Here is a 22,304-nt window from a genome sequence, read left to right on the forward strand (position 1 = left end):
GAGTGTGTGTGTGTCTAAAAAGTTTTTTTTTCTTTTCCTAATAAAAGAAGATACATTGGAAAACGTGTTCTCTCTCTTCTGTTCTTTTCTTTCCAGGAGCTGAGGCAGTCTGTGTCCAGTGAGGAACACCTGAGTTTAACACAAAGGGAGTGAACTTGGGTACGTGATGTCAATGAACCACTCAACCAACCCTGGACTGTCCTACCTCTGAGGTTTGTATCATTTGAGAGAATACATTTTCATTTTTAAGCTGATTGGGTTGGGTTCACTTGTTGAAAGTAGATTAGCTAATATGAATGTGGTGTGTATGGAGCATCAGAAGAACTGAATGCAGTAGAAATTTGGCTGAAAAGAAGAAAATAGTTCCGGTCGCCCATCATGAAACTGTAGGCACACAGCAGCTGGTGTTAAGTGGTATGTAAGCTTTATACAGTGGAAAGCAGCCCAGATCTACCTGGCTTTTCCTCTGCCCTTCCTGCCACAATTTTATTGGCTCTGTGTCAATCACCAGTCAATGATGGGAGACATACCTTAATTGCTGACCCTCTTTGCAGAATCCATATCTACAAGACTCTGACCAATAAAGCACTTACCCACCTTTCACTTTTGGAGGGAAGTTTGGCAGGTCATATTGGCTCCACATCTCATCTAAAATCAGATGGTGTATTGTTTGATGCCCAGGCTGTATCCCAGACCAATTAGATCAGAATCTCGGGGGTTAGGAAACAAGTGTGAGTATTTTTCAACCTTCTCAAGTCATTTCCATTATGCAGCCACAGTGGAGAACCACTGTTCCAACTTCTGTCCTCCTATAAATGAAGCACCAAATCAACCCCCATATCAAATGTGTAGACAAGAGAAAAAAGGCATAGGAAAGTAAAGCCCATGGAGGGATTCATTATCTATTGCTTTGTAGCAAATTACCCCACAATTTAGTAGCTTAGAACAACAACAAGCCTTTATTATTCTCAATTCTGTGTTCTGGAGTCTGGGGACAGCTTAGCTGGTGGTTATGCTGAGGGCCTCATGCTGTTGCCATTGCTGTTGGCCAAGGCTGCAGTCATCTGAAGGCTTGAATGGGGAGAATCTTCTTTTAAGATGCTTACTCGCATGGCTGTTGATAGGAGGCCTCAGTTCTTTGCTAGCCATTGGCATCAGCCTCCTGCCAAGTGCTTTTCTTTCCAGAGCTGCTTAAGTTTCCTTGAAACATGGCAGCTGACATCTCCCAAGCAAGTAATTCAACAGAAAGAAAGGTAGAAGCTCTGATTTTTTCATGACCTAGACTTTGAGGTCATATGCCATCATTTTCATAGTATTTTATTGATTATACAGGTCAGCCCTATTCAGAGTGAGATGGGACTATGAAGGTTTTAATACCAGGAGTTTGGAATCATTAGGCCTATCTTGGCTACTACCGTTGGATAAAAATGAATAAATGATTTGTCCTCATTTTGAGGGTGAATGTCTGATAGGCTGAATGATAGAAACCCTCATTTGTGGCTTCCTTGAGGAGCCTTCATCAGAATCAAAATACTCTGTAGAGCAGCCCTACCAATTTCTCAAACACCAGGTGGCTGGGAAGAGCCTTTGGGTTATCTTAAAAGACATTATTGAAAAGCACAATGCCCTTTAAGGAAGTCCACCTCTGCCATTACTTGAACTAGTTTTGTCCAGATTCAGATCAGTTGAGACTCACAGCTGATGCCTAGCAGCAAGTATAGAGGATGTTAGCTTCATTAGTACCGGTTCTTCTGAAAATGAAAGGACTTACGATAACTATCAAATGTCTATAGCTATCCAAGAGCCCTCTGACACTAAGAAGCCTGGCTGTCTGAATTATTTGAAATTGAGTCTTCTCCCTCACCTTTTGGATGTGGGAAAACAAGGATCTTCAAAGCAGCCTTCTGTCTTCTCTATAATTCCTTATCTCCAGAGTCATATACTCTTTCCCAATCAAAGACCACCTGTATATAATATTGCCAAATTTATATTTCTTACCCCGATTTCTCCTATCAAATGCCAGACTTGCATTGCCCGTATGTGACAGCTCCTCTTGAATGACTAATGGGAATCCCAATTTTACTTTTCCAAATCCAAACTCCTTTTATAACTTCGAAATTTTTCCAGCTTTACAGAGACATAATTGACATTAACATTGTGTAAGTTTAAGGTGTACAATGTGATGATTTGATGTACACGTATATTGTGAAATATTTACCACAATAAGCTTAGTGAACACATCCTTCACCTCTGATAATCACCCTTTTGTTTTTGTTATATGGTGAGAACATTAAAGCTCTACTCTCATAGCAACTTTCAAGTATACATACAATATTGTTAACTATAGTCACCAGGCTGTAATTATACCCCCAAAACTTATCAATCTATACAGAAAGTCTGGATCCTTTGACCATTACCTCCCCAATTTCCCCATTCCTAGGCTCTTGGCAACCACCATTCTTCTCTCTGTTTCTATAAGTTTAATGTTTTTAAAGTTCCCATGTAAGTGATATAATACAGTATTTGTCTTTCTCTGACTTATTTCATGTAGTATAATGCCCTCAGGATTCATCCATGTTGTCACAAATGGAAGGATTGCCTTCTTTTTGTGGTTGAATAATATTTCATTGTATATATACACAACACATTTTCTTTGTTTATTCATCCATCAACAGACACTTAAGCTATTTCCATGTCTTGGCTCTGGTGATTGATGCTACAGTGAACATGGGAGTGCAGATACCTCTTTGAGATAGTGATTTTATCTCCTTTGGGTATATACTTAGAAGTGGAAATGCTGGATCATATAATAGTTCTATCTTTAATTCCACAATGTAAAATCAAATTCTTAATTTCTTTCTCTACATTGGTTCTTCTATTTTCTTCTCTTTCTTAATATCTGTTAATTTCATTCTTCCATGTTGCTCAGGTGAAAATTTTGGAGTTATCCTTGAATCTTTCTTTCTTGTGTACCTCACATGCAATAGTCTATCCATAGCCTTCTTGGTTCTCCTTTCAAAGTATTTACTAAATCAAAGTGTTCACTTCCTCCACCACTACTATGCTGGTCCAAGGTACCCTCATCTATTGCCTAGAAATGCAGTCACATGTTAATGCATCTCTCTGCTCTAACCCTGCCCTTATAACCTCTTTTACATATAGCATTAAAACTGGGAGACAGATGTTGTCAGTTCTCTTTTCAAAATTTTCAGTTGGTTTCACATTTCTAAAACTCTTTCTTTGATTTATAATGCCCAGCATGATCTGCTCCCCTCTCCTCTTCTACTCCTGCTACCTCTGTGTCCTCATCTGCCATCTCTCCTTACAATAGTCCATTCCCCTCCACTCCATCACAATGGCCACCTTGCTATTCCTTGCACATCAGGCATTCACATTCACCCCTCAGGGCCTTTACACTGCTTCTCCCCATGTCTGTAATTTTCTTCCCCACGTATCTGTTAAGTTCGCTTACTTCCTCCTTTTAGATCTCAGCTTAAGTACCTTTCTAAGTAGGAGAATGTTCCTTACCTCCATCTATAAAGAGTATTTTTTCAGTCTCATCTATCTCTTTACAATGCTCTTTTATTCTTAAAACACTTAGTGTGATGACATATATCTGCTCATTTTATTGTGACGACCCTGCTAGAATGTCGAGCCCCAGCAGGGCAGAAACATTATCAGTTGTGTTTTTTGCTGTATCTGCAGAGACGAAAACCATTCCTGGCACATAGTAGGCACTCAATAAATATGTTTTAAATTAAATTAGATTACATTTATTCATGATGTCTCCTAAAATTTTGTTAAAATTTCAAGATTTCTGGGTAACAGAAACTACAGTAAAATCTCACTTGTGCCATATAGTAAAGAAACGATGTTACGGAAAATAAGGAGGAGAGGAGGGTATAGCTTGGTGGTAGAGTGTGTGCTTAGCATGCACGAGGTCCTAGCTTCAATCCCCAGTGCCTCCGCTAAAAATAAATAAATAAATAAACCTAATTACCTCCCCTTCTCCAAAAAAAAAAAAAAAACAATAAACAGAAAATAAGGAGATCTTTAATAGCCTCACCATTTAAAATATTATCAAATTGAATCCAATATACCTAGAGTTGATGAGCCAAATTACTGATTTAAATGACAGTAAAATATCATAGTATATTTAATTCAAAGAACATTATAGAAATAAGTGGACTTTAAACAATCTAATGAAAAAATAGACTTGTCCTAAGAAACAAACTCAAAAATACAAGCATAGAGACAAGTCAGAAAGATGTATTTAATAGCCACTGGTGTCAATTCTTTGTACAATTTATACTGGAAACAAAATCTGTTTTCATATTACTGAAAGAAAACCAGTTATCCGAGGGTTACTGATCTGGAAGGATAGGTCAGTCAGCAAACCTGGTGAGCCAAGCGCTAAACAACTTCAAGAGGGGCGTGATGAAGCAAAAGGTGAATGTGTAAAGCAAATTTGCTCATGGAAATCAGGGGGAGGCATCACTACCCTAAGGGAGGTAGTACTAGAGAACAAGGATGAAGTCAAGAAGGGAACAAGGAAGGGAGGGGGCTTTGGTTTTGTATAATATGTAAATCTAGGTGCGTCATTTTGAGGACTTAGGCTGTTGCATATACATCCTTGTCAGGTTGGTGAATTCGTGTTAGCAATTCCTTGTTGTTTTGTCTCCTCTACCAGCTGGTAGAGCTTGAGGACTGATCTTTAGACTAGCAGATGGTGGAGTTGGTTCTGTTGGTAGTTGAATTGGGCTGCTGTGGTTATGATATACTGTCAACTTTCTAACTCAGGTGAGTTACAGTTTGTACCTAACAGACAGACGAGTTTGAGAGGTCAGTCTCCAAAGCAATTAAGTAAAATAATTTAAAACTTGAACTAAGTTGACATTTTTGGTCTGATAAATCCAGTTCTGTAAAGAGCTGATTGGTTTGTTGATGTGAACACTCACAGTTTTGGGCACTGCTTTTTTCTCCATGATGCTGCTCTCAGTGATTTCCAGAACCAAGGGAAGTGAGACCAAAGAAGAATGAAGAACTGACTTCTAACATTTTTTGGCAGACTACAGTGTGACTAAGGGCAACTTTCATTTTGTCATGACCCATCAGATCTCTGCTCCTTTTTTCTTTTCCCAGTCATTTTAATATAGAAGATACACTAAGTAGACAATCTGTGGCTCATTTTATTTTTTTTTTAAATGTTTTTCTTGGAAAAGATATTAGCCTGAAACATGTGCGTGACAGTGTTTTATTTTTCTCTCGCTGTTTCAGTTATTTTCATTGCATTGGTAATGCTAAAAGTATTGCCATTTTTTCTTTCTCATTCTGTCTCTCTCTTTTTTTTTTTTAGAAAGAAGTAGAAATGAATTAACCCCTAAGCATGTAAAGGTGGATATTTAAGTGGAAACAATATAAAAGTATAAACTTAATGGTATTTTAACCCAATATTGCTAAAATGTACTAATCTATTCCTAAGCCTGAAAGATTAGTAGGCTGATAGATTTGTAATTAGTGATTTTAATTTTAGAATTATGATTTTAGCCTTAGAGAGTTCTGTGTCTTTTTTTTTTCAGGGATGAGGATAATAAAATAAACTTGTGGGTGATACTGGATTCATATCAAATATGCTCATATTCAGACTTCAAATTATGTGAAATGCAAATTTCTTGGCAATTAAGATTAGCATATTCAGAAAACATCATATCCTGAGATTATGTCCTCTACATTTTAATTCTTAGATGTGTCAGCCATTTTGAATATATAATCATGACATGGTTATTAGGTTTTTATGCATCAAAGGGAAATCTTCATCTATTATTTTAAAACTGCAAATACCTAATAATCATTTTTGTGTCTTCCCTCAGTAAAAGCAATATCCCGTTCCTTTGACTTGGTGATCAGCATTTGATGATCTACCATTTCTTTGTGCTTTTGAGAAAACGCTATACTTTCAGGAGAAACAGCTGGAATGAATTAGGAGATGCAGGCTGACATGCCAAGCAACAAACAAAACTAAAAGAGGATTTTTAAGGGCCTATCTTCAGTGTGGGATTGGGTTTTCCTTTGGTCTCTCTGGGAGCCCCATTCTAATCTTCAAGCTGGAATTGTGCGGCGTGTTTCCTCTTGGTGTTTGAATGGGAAAGCAGAGTGAGCCAGGGTTTAAATTAAATAGCAGAGAACATGCAGAATGGGGGCCTAGTGCTCTGCATAGGGAGTGGTTTTGATTCTCTGCTTTGGCCCTTTTTGGATGAGTTAGGCAGGATTGTGTCCCTTAATTCTCTGTTCTATAAACACAATGCAAACCCTCATTTACAGGGCTTTGTTAATGCTAAAAACACTTTCAAGAGCTTATGGAAGTGATTACATGAAACTCGAAAGTATTATCCTTTACCTTAAAATCTGTGTTGACTCTTGGACAGACTGGCTCGTTACCAGTATCCATGTCTTTTCAAGTGGAACAGTGTTTTAAAGTAACAATGTTTCATAAGTACCATGAGAAGAACTGGCTCCAAAAACAAGTTACAGTCTTTCTTGCTCCCAAAATGATGGGAATTCTTGGCAAACAGGGCCCATGAGTGAAAGCTGCTCATGGGAAGAACAGTTTGAAATGGGCAGGAATGACGGAATGACATTTAAACAGCCTACCCAATAAGTCAGAAATTAACCCTGGCTCAACAAATTAAAAATTAAGTGATATCTGCCCTAAATTAGGACTAAATAGACTCAAAAGTCATTCATAGCAGTTCATACCCATTCCCCATCTCCCCACCTCCCCTCCCAACTGCAGCTCAGGGCTATAGACTGAGCCCTTGGATAATAGTGGAATATGATAACTGAATCAGATTGCTTTTGTGATATTTCAGGAATCAGTAAATCTGTGTGAAAATGGGTTCAGTCCCTAGCTAGGTTATACCAGGCAAAATCACTTAGTTATTATGAACCTTATTTCTTCATCTATAAACGGGGGTATTCTCTGTCATAAAACTGTTGTAAGACTGAGTCTGATATATAAAGTACTTGGTACTCTGAGTGGCCTCCAGTAAGAATGAAAAACTGGGAACGCCGTTGGTGGTTGGAAGAAGGGAGATGTCAGTGGCTTTTAATTCTGGAAATCCACCTGCCTGGGCTCCACCCCTGAAGAGTCTGAGTTAGTGGATCAGGTGGGGCCCTGTTTTCAGTGGATGGTAAAAACTCGCCAGGTGCTTTTAATGTGCAACCAAGATTGAAACTCACTGGGCTGTTAGAAGGGAAACTGGGTTTCTGCAGAGTATCTCTTAACAAAGCATAAACCTTTGTGAATCTACGCGTGTTTTCCTTAATGGTTAAGAGGAAGTAACTAGCGCTTGTGAGTAGGTCTCATTTATGTTTTTATGTTGCTTTAGTTCATCCCCGCTGGGGATTTCAAATTCAATTGTGACTTTAAAGGAAAATTTATTCCCTTTTTTACTGTTTATGTTATGGGTCATAAATGAAAGTTTCCTCCCTCAAATGTGAGAGTTAACGACTTATTGTTATTGAGCTTGTGGCCCAAATTTAGACAGCCAGCAAAACTGGACCCCAGTCAGTGTGGATACTAGTCTGGCATCTTTTTCTGTCTTGCTAATGTGTCGACAGCCTTAAGTGAGCAGGCTGTGGGACCCAGGTCAAAGGTCACAACAACTCGCCTGTGTATGAGGTAAGAAGTAGATGTACCCACACGCCAGTTATGTAAGCATTATGAACAAAGAAGTAAATGTACGCATGCACTAGTAGCGTTTTGTAAGCCTTATGAACAAAGAAATGAACAATACGCATGTGCGGGCAGAAAGGATAAAGACAGGACAAGTGCACCACGTGGGCGCATGCCATCTTGTTGAACTAGAATAAAATGCTGTTTTGCTCCATGTGGGCTCCTCGTGCGGTCTGTTTCGCGGCCCCAAGGCTCCTCACACATTTTTCCGGTTGGGCAGCTCACCTCCTCGAATCCCTCTTCAGCCCCCCTCCACTGACATAATGCTACCTAAACAAAATTATTTTAGTATACGCTATACCATTTCTTTCACTCTTTGGTTAGTGAGATTGACCTGGAGCACAGGTGCTGCACCTTTAGTGATGGATAAACCCACAGATGAAGAGAACATGTGAGCTTCCCTTAAGGCTTCCCGTCTGTCCTAGGTTGGTCCGTCTCTGCCTCCACATCTTGTTCATGCTGCCAGGACTTCCTCTTTCACTCTGGCCTTATGAGAGGGACCTTTCTTCAAGAACAAACTTGAACTTGCCTCCTTCATAAACTCTTCCTGCCTCTGCCTGACCCAGCTTTTGGGAGCCCATCCTCCTCCACATTCTGTGTTCACTCGCCCCGTGAGCCACAGTAACTGTGGGCTGTTGTTTACACTTTGTTGTGTCTGCATCTTGTCTTCACAGCTAGCTTTAAACTATTTCAAGCTAAGAAACAGCCTGATGACTTCAGGAATAAGGTCCTGCACTTCAGTAAGTACTCAGTGAATGTGTGATGGTGGTAGAAGTTAGATTTGAGGGAGGAGGAAGAGTGTGGGCTGGATTTATTAGGGAAGACCACAGAGAAGGTAGACCTTGAACAGGGATTTAAGATTGGATAGAATTTGGATTGTTGGAGGAGAGAGCCTTCTACAAAGTGTTATTTTTGGTCAGATTTGAATAATCTGCATGCATATATAAAAATAGTTATACACACATATGTAAATGTGGAACCCTGAGTTCCTAGACCTTCTTAATAGCTTCAGAATCTGTCCTGATTATAATACCTGATATATACAAATTTCTCAATTTCCAGTCTCAGAATATGAGGGCAAAACTTACGTCACTGAGCCTTACTACTGCAATATGACCTGAAATAAATTGCTCTGCCTTGCTCAAAAAAAAAAAAATGATGTGTGTAAATTTTCCAAGCTTCATTTTCTTCATCAAACCTGTTAACAAGGGACATTATATTATTTCTGACTTTTATCATACTATTCAGAAAGGATGATCGAAGCAGCCTTAATAATAGATCAGTCTCATTAATAAAATGTCTGCTCTACTCCAATTTACATAAGCAAAGGAGTGCATACAGCTTTCTGATTTGTACGCTCTCAACTAGAGGGAATTCTGGAGGTTGTTCGCCATCTCTTTTCAATAATACAATTGGGGACGATGAAGTACTAGTATTATCTTATGATCTTATCCTTTGCTCCTTCAAAATTTGTAGCCCAGCCCCCTCCCAAATGGCCTTCAGGAATGTTGTATGGAAGCTGAGATCTCCAGTGATTTCATTCACTTAAAAGATCTGTTCAATATTGCACATGAAATGAAAATCTTTAACTGTGTATCACAGATGCGATGGGGGCCCTTGTCATCACTCCCCAGCTCTGACAGTCACCTTAGATGCATGATTGGAACAAGGTGATACAAGAGGAGGGAGAGTCAAATCAGCCAGTAACCAGGTTTCAATTACTATGACATTGATGTCTGACAGTAACATGGTCACAAAATTATTTTCTTGTGTCCATTGGGTTTGGGGCCCTAGATTTTTCTGTCCAGCAAGACATTTATTTATTCGAAATTTAAAGCTTAATTTCAGGTTGAGTGATTTTTAAATATACCCAACTTTATTTTCCCCAACTCTGAGGACCACTCAGCTTTTTTTTTTTTTTTACAACATACATAACCTTGAATCAGGCCTTCCTCTTAAATCTCCCTGAGCTTTTGTATTCAGTGTTCACTGACTCCCACAGTAAATTCAGTGTGGCCAATTACTTTTCATAATGAAGTTCATGTAAATTGGAGTAGAGCAGAAGTTTTATTAATGAGACTGATCTATTATTAAGGCCGCTTCGATCATCCTTTCTGAATAGTGAGATGAAAGTCAGAAATAATATAATGTCCCTTGTCAACAAGCTTGATGAAGAAAATGAAGCTTGGAAAATTTACACACATCAGTTCTTTTTTTTTTTTTTTTTTTTTTTGAGCAAGGCAGAGCAATTTATTTCAAGTCCTATTCCAGTTTTTTATAACTTCTAGTAGAAAAATTGAGGTCTTCTAAAGGTATGTTAGTCATGCAAAATGAAAGTTTTATTCATGTGCAACATGGAACTGAATGGTGGTATCTTTTGAAGTCCACCAGGAGTGGATTTTCTAGGATACTTACACTTTTATATTTTCTTTTCTGTTTTTTCCCATGGATAGACTCATGGATATCATGCCATAAATATAGATTTTTAGTGTGTAAAACATGGACAATGTCACCATTGCCCAGCTCACTTTTTAAAAAAACTCAAATGGTGAAATTATTAATGGTGATTTCACAGGAAGTAGGATAAGCAGTGAGGTGGTGCAGTGGGGGCCTTCTAAATGCTCCTCAATATATACTGGCCACTTTGTCTATTTCAGGATCACCAGTTTATGGAATATGTATCTCAAAACCCTTATTAGTTACCTTATTCATTTAAATGTCTGTTGTGAATTATTTCTATGTTTTATTGTGTTTCTGACTATTTGAAATAATTTAAAACTTTAAAGCCTGTTTTGGGAAATATGAAAGAAGCAGAAGGAATTGAATGGCATTCAGGGATGGAGCAGTAAATGAACATTTTAAAAATGACATTGCACAGCACACTGGTAGGTAGAGTAATGTAGAGGGAAATTAGAATAAAGCCCAAAAGTGTTTCTTGACTTTGTAGATGAAGGTTGTGTATTGGGCCCTGGAAAGAGACTTCCTTGTGACAGCTGCAGAGCAGAGAGGAGGCCAGGCCAACACGGGTCTTTGGGCAGAAAGGAAGGCAGTTGAAGAGCGTGCAGTGTTCCATGGCATACCAGGTACAAATCTTTTCACTGGCAAGGGACAGAAAAGCAATTCAAACTAATTTAATTACAAAAAGGAGAGTATTTATTAACTTACAAATTAGCTGAATTAAAAAAGTACTGGCCTACATAATTAAAAATCCAGAGAAGTTATCTCTGAATGCAGGTAAACAAGGAGTTGTGCCAGAAATCTCTTGTTTCTCCACCTCTTGTTCTGCTTTTTTGTTTCCTCTATAGGTAGGCTCCCCTCCAGAAACATCTAAGTTATAGTCTGTCTGTTTACCAACCCTAGTAGAAAGAGAGCACCTTTTCTAAGGGTTTCCACCGGACTCTAGCCTGATTCTTATGAATTATTCCTTGGTTCATTATTCCTTTGTGAATTGAACACTACAGTCAGGTGATACAGTGATCTGACTTAGCAGGTTTTTAGAGCTTAGGGTGGAGTCTTTTTCACTAACCCAGACCACAAGGACTGAGGGTGTGGGGAAGGGAGTTTGCCCAAAAGAAAATTGGGACTTGATAACAGAAGAATGAGCTATGAATAGGATAGGCAAACAAAACAAAACTGAAAAGGAAACAAACAAGAGTTCCACTGCATATGGTTACAAACAATAGCAAGATGGAGGGTGGTCCTTAAGGGAGTAGGGCTTCAGGAAAAATATAAAACAGGCGTTGACGTCATTAGAGGAGAATCTAATGAACATTATTCAGGAAATTATAATGCTAATACTCAGTTATGGTTATTAAGGAAATGAATAGCTAAATCAGAGAACATATTTTCATGCAGCTGTCCCAGATAATTAGAAAAATATGTAGGAAGATTGATTAAATGAAAGCATTTTTCAAAGTTTTCTAGGGGAAACTTTTAGGTCCAAATTATTCATTCTTAGTAAGAGTGAGTGTTTTTGTGTAAACAGAAAACATCCTTGCAAAACATTTGTTTTTCAGTCTCTGTTTCATATATGTGCCAATCAGTAAAATTGCAATGCAGGCACAAGTGGTTTCATTTAGCTAACAAAATACTGCATGCTTATTCAGAATGATTTAATTTGTCTGGGAGAGAAAAATGGATTGTTACCAGATCCTTTTAACTTGAACTATAGACACAAACTTGTCACTTTTACAGGGATTGACTTGGTTGATATTTCAAAGTTAAATATTTTTTGTAAAATTATTCTAGTTTTCTTTAGTTATTTTCTAAGTGGTGAAAAATGTGCCTCTGTGCTTGGATGTAGAAGGATATATAATGCACAGCTTTTGGATTTTTGATAGTCTTTGTTTAGTTTTAGAAATAATTTTGCCTGAAAATTTGATATGCATACCAGAAAATCCAGCACAACTCAAGACAATTCAGAAATTATTTACTGAAGATATACACTGCAGAGCATAAAACAAATAGGACCTGTCCTGCTTTCAAACAATTGAAATTTAGCATCAGAGATATTTCTGTACTTTATAAGGATAAGTATAATGCATAATACATTATCACAATATAAAATAGTTATACAAACAGTATAATACATAATAGTAGGACATGATTATAGTGTACAATACATGATTTTAATACATACTAGAGTACACGTTTATTAGAGTAGTGTGTAAGTCAATTATTAAGAAGAGGGTATTTAACTGGGGAAAAGAAAAGAGGAAAGTTTCCGAAGGAAGTGGCACTTGACACATATGCTAAAAACTTTTCCTTTTTAACAGACAGGACTATTTGGTAAAAGGTATTTCTATTAGAGTAAATAATGTAGAGGCAAGGCATGCATTATGTTCCAAGAATAGGATGATAATCATGAAGAGAAGGTGGGAGACAAGGCTGGCAAGGAAGATGGAAGCCCACATGAGAATTTACAAAATGACTCACAATCTGGATTCTCTGGCAACAGGCTTAGATACGGGGGTTGTGGGAGAAGGTAGTAAAAAGATGCCTGGAGTAGTGAGCATGGTGGAATAGGAGACAGCTGATGCCCCTGGTATGAATAAGCAAGTCAGGGGGAGTTTCCAGTTACTGTGGTAGGATGAAGATATGGTAAGTCTGGGATGAATTATTTCTGAGTTTCTGGGGAATATTCAAGCAGTTGGGGCTGTAACTGAAGAATAAAGTTTAGGTTAGAAAAAGACAACAAGTTTATACTGCATAGCGCAATATCTTATAGTAACATATAGTGAAAAAGAAAATGACAACAAATATATGTATGTTCATGTACGACTGAAGCATTATGCTGTACACCAAAAATTGACCCAACATTGTAAACTTCAAAAAGACTTTTGCATTATTCTGCCTGGATGTGATAGTTGAAGGCTTAAGAAGAGTGGATAAAATTATACAATGGGGGAAAGTCAGAGGATAGAGACTGGAAGACTTGGAAGAAAGAAGAGTGAGTGGAAGGAAGATCAGCAGAATTAAGTTTTCCTTTACTTTGTTTCTGACCCTGTGACCAATCCCTTGTACATGTGTTTTGTTTTTTCTTTTTTTGTCACAGTTCACTGCCTTTCTCTCCCATTACTTTGATGGCATAAGTTTGTCTTAGGAAAGTGTACAAGAGGTTTCTTATTTAATCAGATCTTGTATCAGAATCAGGTTTTTAGCTTGGCACTCAGATTTCTGGTAACTTGATAATTTTTTTGCCTTGCATTTCAGGATTTTTATCCATCCTGATTTGGATATGTGCTTCTTCTTAACTTGTGACTTGAGGTATCACTCAGAGTCCATGCAGCAAACAGGTGGAGAATTCATAGAAGTAAGTAAAAAAGAAGTTTGGTAAAGGGAAAATTCTCAATGGTGTCAGTAGGCTTAAGGGAACTGACAAAGACTGGTGAAGTGTTCTTTGGTGAAGCATGCTACACCAGGACCTGACGGGACAAAGGGAGATGATAGTTAAGAGATGGTGGGGAAAGTTGGAGTTATGAGTGGGGGTCCATGTGACGAGTCACCACCCTGAGGACGAGAACATAGCCACAGACAAGCAACACCAGGGAGGGTGCAGGGGAGTCAGTTCCCTGACCTCATCCTTCTCCCACCCTCCATCTCCTGCCAGTGCCAACCATCAGCAAACCAATGTGGAAGCCAGAGAGCAAGGGGCCCAGGTGGTATTGTCAGTAGAGATCAGCTTGCTGGGGAAAAAATGTAGGGTAGAGAAGAGTGAAGAGTATGTCTAGAAGGGGAGAAGGGGATGCCCTCCATGGTTGACTTCCTGGCCTCCGGTTCTCTTTTCTGCTGCTGACTTTGGATAGGAACATGTTACTTTCCCCTTGCTTGTTTTACTTACAGTGGCTTCTTGCTTTTTATGATCTCTGATAGATAATAACAGATGTTTCACAGATAACACAGACTTATCAGAAGCTTCTCCTTTTTCTTTTTCCTTTTCCTCTTCCATCTTAAGCTGTGGAAAGTTTAAAGAATTTAAAGGGGGAAAAAGCAGAAGAAGGCCAAAAAGTCAGGAAGAGATGCATAGAGTAGCAGACTTCTTTCTATGTCTGTGCACTAAATGTTGATTTTACACATGACTAAGGCTATTTATAATTTGGCTACTAAATATGATTAGGAATTGGCTTGGAGAGTTCTGTGTTCTAGTTCAGTTTGTCTAGCGGAAAATTTTCTTTCAAAGCCACCAGTAAACCCTTCCCTGTGGTAGACACTCCCGGCTGCCTACCCAACCCTCCCTTTCATCCTTCTTCTTTGCTACCAGACTCTCATTTTGTTCCAGTCTTGGTGGCCACGGGCTCTGGAAAGGCTGGCTCTTCGCAGCACTAGGGATGAATTTTGATTAGTCAAAGAAGCTAATTGAGGTGTAGCAGGATGCTGAGTACTATTTTTTCATGGCTTTCATTGTAATTTGGATTCTGAAACTGAGGACAAAGTGTTCAGGACCATATATTCTAAAGAAAGATTGTAGATCATCTATGAAAAACTTTTAATGATTTATATTGAAAACTAATCTTAAAAGAAGATATAAGAATGGCCAATACTCACCTGGAAAGGGGCTCTAAATCACTAGTGATCAGGGAAATGCAAATGATGAACCACACTAAGTTATCACAATATACTCACTGGAATGGCTAAAATTAAAATGACCGATAATGCCAAATATTGGTAAAGATATGGGACCACTGGAAATCCCATACACTGCTGGTAGGAGTGTAAATTTGCACAACTCTTCTGGAAAACTGTTTGACAGTTGCTTATAAAGTTAAATACACACCTCCTTTATGGTCCAGCAATTCCATTTCTAAGAATTACTCAATAGAAACAAAATCATTTATCTACAAAAGACTTGTACAAGAATATTCTTAAAAGCTTTATTCATAATAACCAAAAATTGGCAGCAAAGCCAGTGTTCATCAACAGAAAAATGGGTAAAGAAATTATGATGTATACCCATAAAGTAGAATATTATTTAGCAATAAAAGGAAATAAACTACTGATAAAAGCAACAAATTAGATGTATCTCAAAAATGTTAAGGTGAGCAAAAGCAATCAGACACAAAGAGGACATAAGTATCGTTCTATATACATGAGGTTCAAGGTGATAGAAAACAGAATAATGATTGCGTCTGTGTGGGAAGGGCAATAAACCAGAAAGGGCATGAGAAAACTTTTACCAATGATGAAATCCTTCTCTTGATTGAAGTGGAGGTTATATGGGCTAATAAAATTATCAAACACATCAAGCTGTATACTTAAAAGACAATTCATTGTTAATTGTAACTTGATTTTTTACGGTCTCAAAGCTGTACACTTTGGGTAGATGTGTTCACTGGATAAGAAGTACTCAAATTTTCCTTTAGCTGAGATCCCACAGAAAAGAGATCATTTAATAGTTGACTCTGTGGGTATTTCTTGCGGTGGAGGTGGAAACACAGACTGGTGATTCTTGTGTCCCTGTAATCATCCAATCCACGTAGTTCCTTTTGCACCAACTGTGTGTTCACTGAGAATACTCTTGTTGGAGAGGGGAGATGATCAGTAGACATGTACTAGGCTGGCTGGTTTCTAGCTACAGACTGACAAACAGATATTCTGCTTAATATACTGCTCAGCATCAATGGATCCTCCTTGGGGAAAATCACTTTCATTGACCTTTCATCCTGATCCTGCAGTATCCATCCTTTTCTTAAAAAAACCAGTTCTCTATGCTCCATAGCTTTGTGAAATAGTTGTTTAATTGTGGTGTACACAAGCCTTCTTATGTCTTTAATCCCTTTTAGAGAGTTTGACTTGTTATATATCAGAATCAGGTACATCCCAGGGGTGATGCAGATTTTAAATTCAAGCAGGATTCAGAGCAAGTATGGACTGGAGGGGTGGAGAGGGCTACCTTCCAATTTGAAATGTATCATATTTTTGACAGTAAGTGCCTTTTCTGCCATAGTGGGTTAAGGGCCTAGTGTTTCTGTTGTTCACTGACATATCACTATAGTTGATGACCATGACATTCATGGAAAATAAAGGAGATGCTGTTAAAGTGGTCGTGGTTTATGGAAAGATGAGGATACTGTTTTGATTGGGGGAATGAGAAGAGGGGAAGTAATAATATAAAAATTACTTCAGAGTGGCAGAGGGGCACTCTTTTGCATATATTTACCAAACTAATTTTTTTAATTGCCTTAAGAAGAATCAAAAGAGAAGTTAGTTTATTATTGCTTTCAGATAACCTGGTAACTTACCATTAAATTGACAGAAAATAAGGACAGAATAAGCATAAATAACAGCTAGGTTTGGGGAAAATTGCTTGGTGCAGAAAGAAAATTCTGTAATTTATCCCAAACTCAACTCGCTAGATTCATAGTATGATGTAATCCTTGTTTGTTACATACCATTCTGTGTAGCTAAACTTGCAAGATCTTCTTTGTCCTATAAGATGAATCATGCAACTCAAACACTTTTATTCTTAGAGCTTACAGATTATATGTAAAATGAGTATAAAATATTTACAAATATTATACCTATAGGTATAGGGGAAAGAAGCATTTAATATTATTTTAAAGATGCTCTATAGGAGGACAGTATGGAAGTTCCTTACAAAGCTAAAAATAGACGTACCATATGATCTAGCAATCCCACTCCTGGGCATGTATCTGGAAAAAACTCTAATTTGAAAAGATACATATATCCCAATATTCTTAGCAGTACTATAAACAATAGCCAAGACAGAGAAGCAACCTAAATGTCCATTGACAAATGATTGGATAAAGAAGATGTGGTATATATACATACAATGGAATACTACTCAGCCATAAAAAAGAATGAAATAATGCCATTTGCAGCAGCACGGTTGGACCTAGAGATTATCATACTAAGTGAAGCAAGCCAGAAAGAGAAAGAAAAATGTCATATGATATCACTTATATGTAGAATCTAAAATATGATACAAATGAACTTATTTACAAAACAGAAACAGACTCACAGACACAGAAAACAAACTTATGGTTACTAAAGAGGGAAGGGTTGGGGAGGGATAAATTAGGAGTTTGAGATTAGCAGATACCAACTACTATTTATAAAATAGATAAACAAGAAGGTCCTATTGTGTAGCACAGGGGACTATATTCAATATCCTGTAATAAACCATAATGAAAAAGAATATGAAAAATAACATATATATATATATACATACATATATATAAAACTGAGTATCTTTGTTGTACACCAGAAACTAACACATTTTAAATCAACTATACTTCAATAAAAATGTTAGTTTTTCTACAAAACAATTGTAATTAATTAATATTTAAATTTTAAATTAATTTTTTTCTAGCTCAGTCAGGAATTACCTTAATGAAATAGTCAGAGATACAGAGATATAAATATAGGATTATTTATTAGAGTTATTAGCAATAGTGAGCATCTAAAAAATATAAAATCTCCTGAAAAGAGAAGTAAGGTAAAATAAACTACAATATAGTTATATGATGGATTAGTAGGTAGTCATTTGTTGTTATTATTTTTTCCAGGTTTATTGAAATAAAGTTGACATATAACATTGTATGAGTTTAGTCTGTAAACATGATGGTTTGAAATACACATAAATTGTGAAATGATTACCACAAGTTAGTTAATGCATCCACTCCCTCACCTAGTTAAAACTTTTTTCTGTGTGTAATGAGAATTTTTAAGATTTTGTCTTAGCAAATTTATTCTCTGTAACTCTTATTTTTCCTTTCATCATTTTATCTCATCCTTTATAACTTTTAAGAAAATTTTGAACTTTTTTCCTACTTCACTGATTTGCTGTTTTTATGGTAGCTAATTTTATGTTTTTTGCTTTCACATAGTTTTAAATTTTCCAGTAAATGTTTCCATTTATGTATAGTTTTACATGATTTTAGATACATGATTATTTTTTGTAGTGACTATCTGATCTAGTGTCATGGAAAAAACATTCTCTTGAAACTTGTTCAAAACTCAAAATATTTTAAAAATATATTATCTATTCTAAGTTACTAGTTCCTGGAATTTATTAGTCAGGACATGATTAATTCTGATTCTGCAGAGTGATTTCTCATTTGAACTATACACATACTTACGAGTTTTTATTTCTTTATCTTTACAGAAGGAAGTCCTCATGTGTCCATACTGACAGATGAAGTGAGTTTGATAAGAAATCCATGTCCATTGCTGTGTACTACATGCCTAGGTAAAAATGAAGATGAAATTTTACATTGTCAATTAATTTTCTAGATCAGAATTCCAGAAGCCGAGGTTTGTGTGTGGTGGTAGAAAGCAGGGAGAGAAGGCACTGGTCAAAGCATTCAGGCCGAGTTGCCCTAGAGAACCTCTCTTTGTCTAGAGGAGTTTCCCTCCTTTTTTTATTTGGCCACCAGTGGTTAGGAACATGTCATCAACTATGTTCCAGGAAACTGTGGTTCAGATGCCTCTGCCAACTTGGCCCTAAGGCCAAGAAGTTCTTCCACAGCTTCTGATAAATTCGTGTATACGTGTGTGCGTGTTTTCATTTGAACTGCTTCATCTCTCGTTGCAGGAGCAGTTGTGTGGTCCTTCTGGGGTCTTGCTCACTCACTCCCTAGGCTTATTAGACTTCTTTCACCAGGACAGGAGACAGGACATGACTTATCAGACCTTCTCCTGTAGTCCTACTCATGTTGAATCTGGTAGAAGTTCTAATTGAAGGTTTTTAAAAATTTGACATGTGATGACATCTTCCTATAGTTTCCATTCCTTATGTTTTGTTTTCCTATCTTTACGTTGTCTTTCTTACTTTGTGGATTGAGGGTGTTAGGAGATGTCATATTCTCTGTTATAACAACACTTGGAATTAAGTTTCAACATATAACTTTTGGGGGGTCATAAACATTCAGTCCATTGAAGAATCCGTCTGTTTATGCCAGAAAATCTGAAACAATGCAGCAACAAAAACACAAGCAATTTTTGAGCTATGTCAGAATATTTTTAGCTGTTAATTCCCTAAACATCTAAAATAATGTAAATTCAGAAGTAGTTTGAAATGAGATGACTATTAGTAACTCATATTTACCGTAACATGCAACTATCACTGATTCAATTAATTTTTTTGATTTGTGAATTTACTTCTATGAAAAGTTCTTCAAAGTCATCAACATTAAATAATATTCAGTTATATGTTTAACAAGTTAACTTTATTGAAAGGAGTACAATACTGTGAAGTTGAGAATGTTGGGTCATTGTGCATCTAAGGATAAATCTATTTTTCTTTCTGATCAATATGATGTGAACATTTGTGACTTAAAGTGTTTTCCTTGTTAGAGCCAAGTGGTTGTGGAAAGTTTACAGATGGGGATCCTCAATATGTTATCTGAGAAATATAAAGGTCCTCAGTGTTTTAAACTAGTAAGGCAGCCATTCTTTAAACAAGCTACTTCTTGAGCATGGGTGTAGTGTCTACCAGAGTTTCTGGGTGTCTTTGTGTGGATTGTCTTTGAATTGCCCAGACCCCTGTCGTGACCATGGTGGTTTGCCTGAAAATCAGAGAGAGAGAGGACATAATATTCTTTGTTAATCAGCAGCTTCCCTTTTTTGGGGCTGAGGACAGCTTCCATTTGTTAGGACATCACTCCTTAAACAGATGTTCTGTCTCTTCTACTTACTGCTTTGTTTGTATATTTTATGAAATGTTATAAAACTTACACAAGTAGGTTGTAGGTAAACCAGAAAATAGAAATTAGCAAAAAGAAAGTGACCCAAAATTCATCCACCTAGAAATACCTACCAGTACAGAGGTACACATATTTCTACGTATACCTTTTGACCAAAGTGAGATCAATACTAAAAATACTGTTTGTGATCTGCTTTAACTCATTAACATATGACATTCAATTATGTTTTGTTTACTTTGTAACAACATTCATATTGATCAAAGAAATATTTAATTAGCATGTACTCTGTAGCAAATACCGTGCTAGGTACTAGAAGACATTGCTAAAGAAGATAAAGAAGACATAGCTCCTGCCCGAACCATTTTACACTGAAGTTGGAGGAAATATAATTAACCCAATAAGGCAACGTAATATATTAAGAGCTAGAATTGAAGCAGAATACAGGTAGGATGTTTCTTCAAATTAGGGTATGTTACTCGCAGAGGGTTGTGAAGATTTTTCCAGGGACACTTGGGCACTGAGATTATTGTAAGACAATTCACTTCCAGCTTCTCAGCTCTCATTTGTACTTTATTCTTCACTTGGTGTGCCCTAAAGTGGTAAGAGTGTGGTCAAGGTGTGTAGGTGGGGCTGTGGTCTCTGATCTCCTGTCTCTTTTTCAGTAGCCCTTTCTTCCACCGTAGAGAAAGGTAAACATCTCTTGCACTGCAGCCTTAACAGCGTTGCTTTGTTCTGGTTGCAAAAATCTCTAGGCTTCCATGCAAAAGGACAGTCTGTAATCTTGGCATTGGTGTTGAGAAAGAGAGTAATGGTAATGTTTCCTTAAAAGAGCAACAGTTTTATCTGAGAAAAGTCATTCTAAACAACAAACTGGCCATTCAGAAATGGATTTTTAATCTCCTAGCATTCCACAGAGGTAACAACTTTTCATTACTAGAACCTTATACTTTTGTTGTGGAGTAGGATAGAGGGGTCCATGAAAGTTGTTTAAGAATACAAATAATTACGTTAGGATAAAATTCTGTTTGTGATGTTGAAGGTAGTACTAGTAAAAGGTAAAAAGGAATGATTTAAAACTTCTGACTAGTAAAAAAAAAAAGTTTATTCTTTGAATGAATGATGATTGTCAAATTGCAATGGTATTTAGATTCCATTGGGTATATTTTGAAGAATAATACATGTGGTGTCAGTATTTATAATATACAGATTATTTCATCCTTTATAACTACTTAATTTGTGGTGAAAAATAGATGTTATCTTACAAATGTGTGAGGGAATGCATAGCTTTTTAAGTTCTCTTCTGGTGTATGTTAAAAAAAAAGTATACTGTAGTATATAGTACAGTTGTTACGTGAGTAGTTTCTGAAGGCATAAAAAAAATAGGGTTGAGCTCTAGATCTTCTAACAGTTCTATGACTTCAAGCAAGTTGCTTAATCTTTCTAAACCTCAGTTTCTTCATCAGTAAGTAAGTTGGTAGTATCCACTCATGAGGTTTCTATTAAATTGAATGTTTGACTGGAATGAGTTTGTTCTACCAATGGAGGTCCAAAGGGAATCACATCCCTTTACATTTAAAAATACATTTAAAAAGTTAAATCTGGCTAGATGCCCAATATCAGTTCCTTTTTAAATACATTTAAAAAGTTAAATCTGGCTAGATGCCCAATATCAGTTCCTTTTTCGTTTAAAAATATTCTTATGGGATTGATGACATGATGAGGAGAAGCCTTTTTTCCTAGGAGTTATATGAGCATCTCATAAAAATAATGCAGTTCAGAAAACCTGGACATGGGTCTTCACTGTATCAAGACTGTTACTTGGGGTCTTTGACTTTCAAGTCCACAAGGGCATAAGGTATTTTTGCTCTTTATCTTGCCAAGAATATACTCACATTTCTTTTGGTTTGGTTTCCAAAGTTAGGAACCTTAATGTTTAGTTTGCAAGGTATCCATGTATATCCCCTGTCCCCAGTAGAAATACTACCATACCCAAACTTGCTGTGCTGGAGATGAACATTGAACCTGGTCACTTGCTAAAGGACATCCTTATCTTCTTTTTCCATCTCAGAGAAGGCACACTGGGATGAGCCTTTTTCTCTTCAGTTCAACACCATCCCTCCCTTCCTCTTCAAAGAAAATCTAGCTTAATATTCTTCCATGAATCTATAAACCCCCGAAGCTTGAGGTTTTATTTAGGGTTTCAAGTTTAGACACAAAAGTTTGGCCATCCCAGCTCTAAGGGTTTGTGCAGAAAATAGTTAATGTAGCAGGCTTGAGAGTGCAATCTTTAGAAAGGACTGTTTGCAAGGTTGGCTCTTGGCTGATGTTTGGAACTTGGATTTTGGGAGTGTTCCCACCATTCCCTACCTTATGGAAGAGTAGCTCTCTGTGCCCAGTCTGTGTGT

General features: G+C 37.1%; 1 long non-coding RNA gene across 1 annotated transcript in view; it reads left to right on the forward strand.

The window, feature by feature from the left end:
* The window catches only part of LOC116149516 (uncharacterized), a 131,721-nt gene that overhangs the window by 26,563 nt on the left and 82,854 nt on the right, over positions 1-22,304 (forward strand). Inside the window, exon 6 of the long non-coding RNA XR_004133106.2 lies at positions 97-212. This is a non-coding gene — a long non-coding RNA (uncharacterized LOC116149516). The remainder of the gene's footprint in view (positions 1-96; positions 213-22,304) is intronic.

Source organism: Camelus dromedarius, chromosome 3, assembly GCF_036321535.1.
Source record: "Camelus dromedarius isolate mCamDro1 chromosome 3, mCamDro1.pat, whole genome shotgun sequence".
NCBI lineage: Eukaryota > Metazoa > Chordata > Mammalia > Artiodactyla > Camelidae > Camelus > Camelus dromedarius.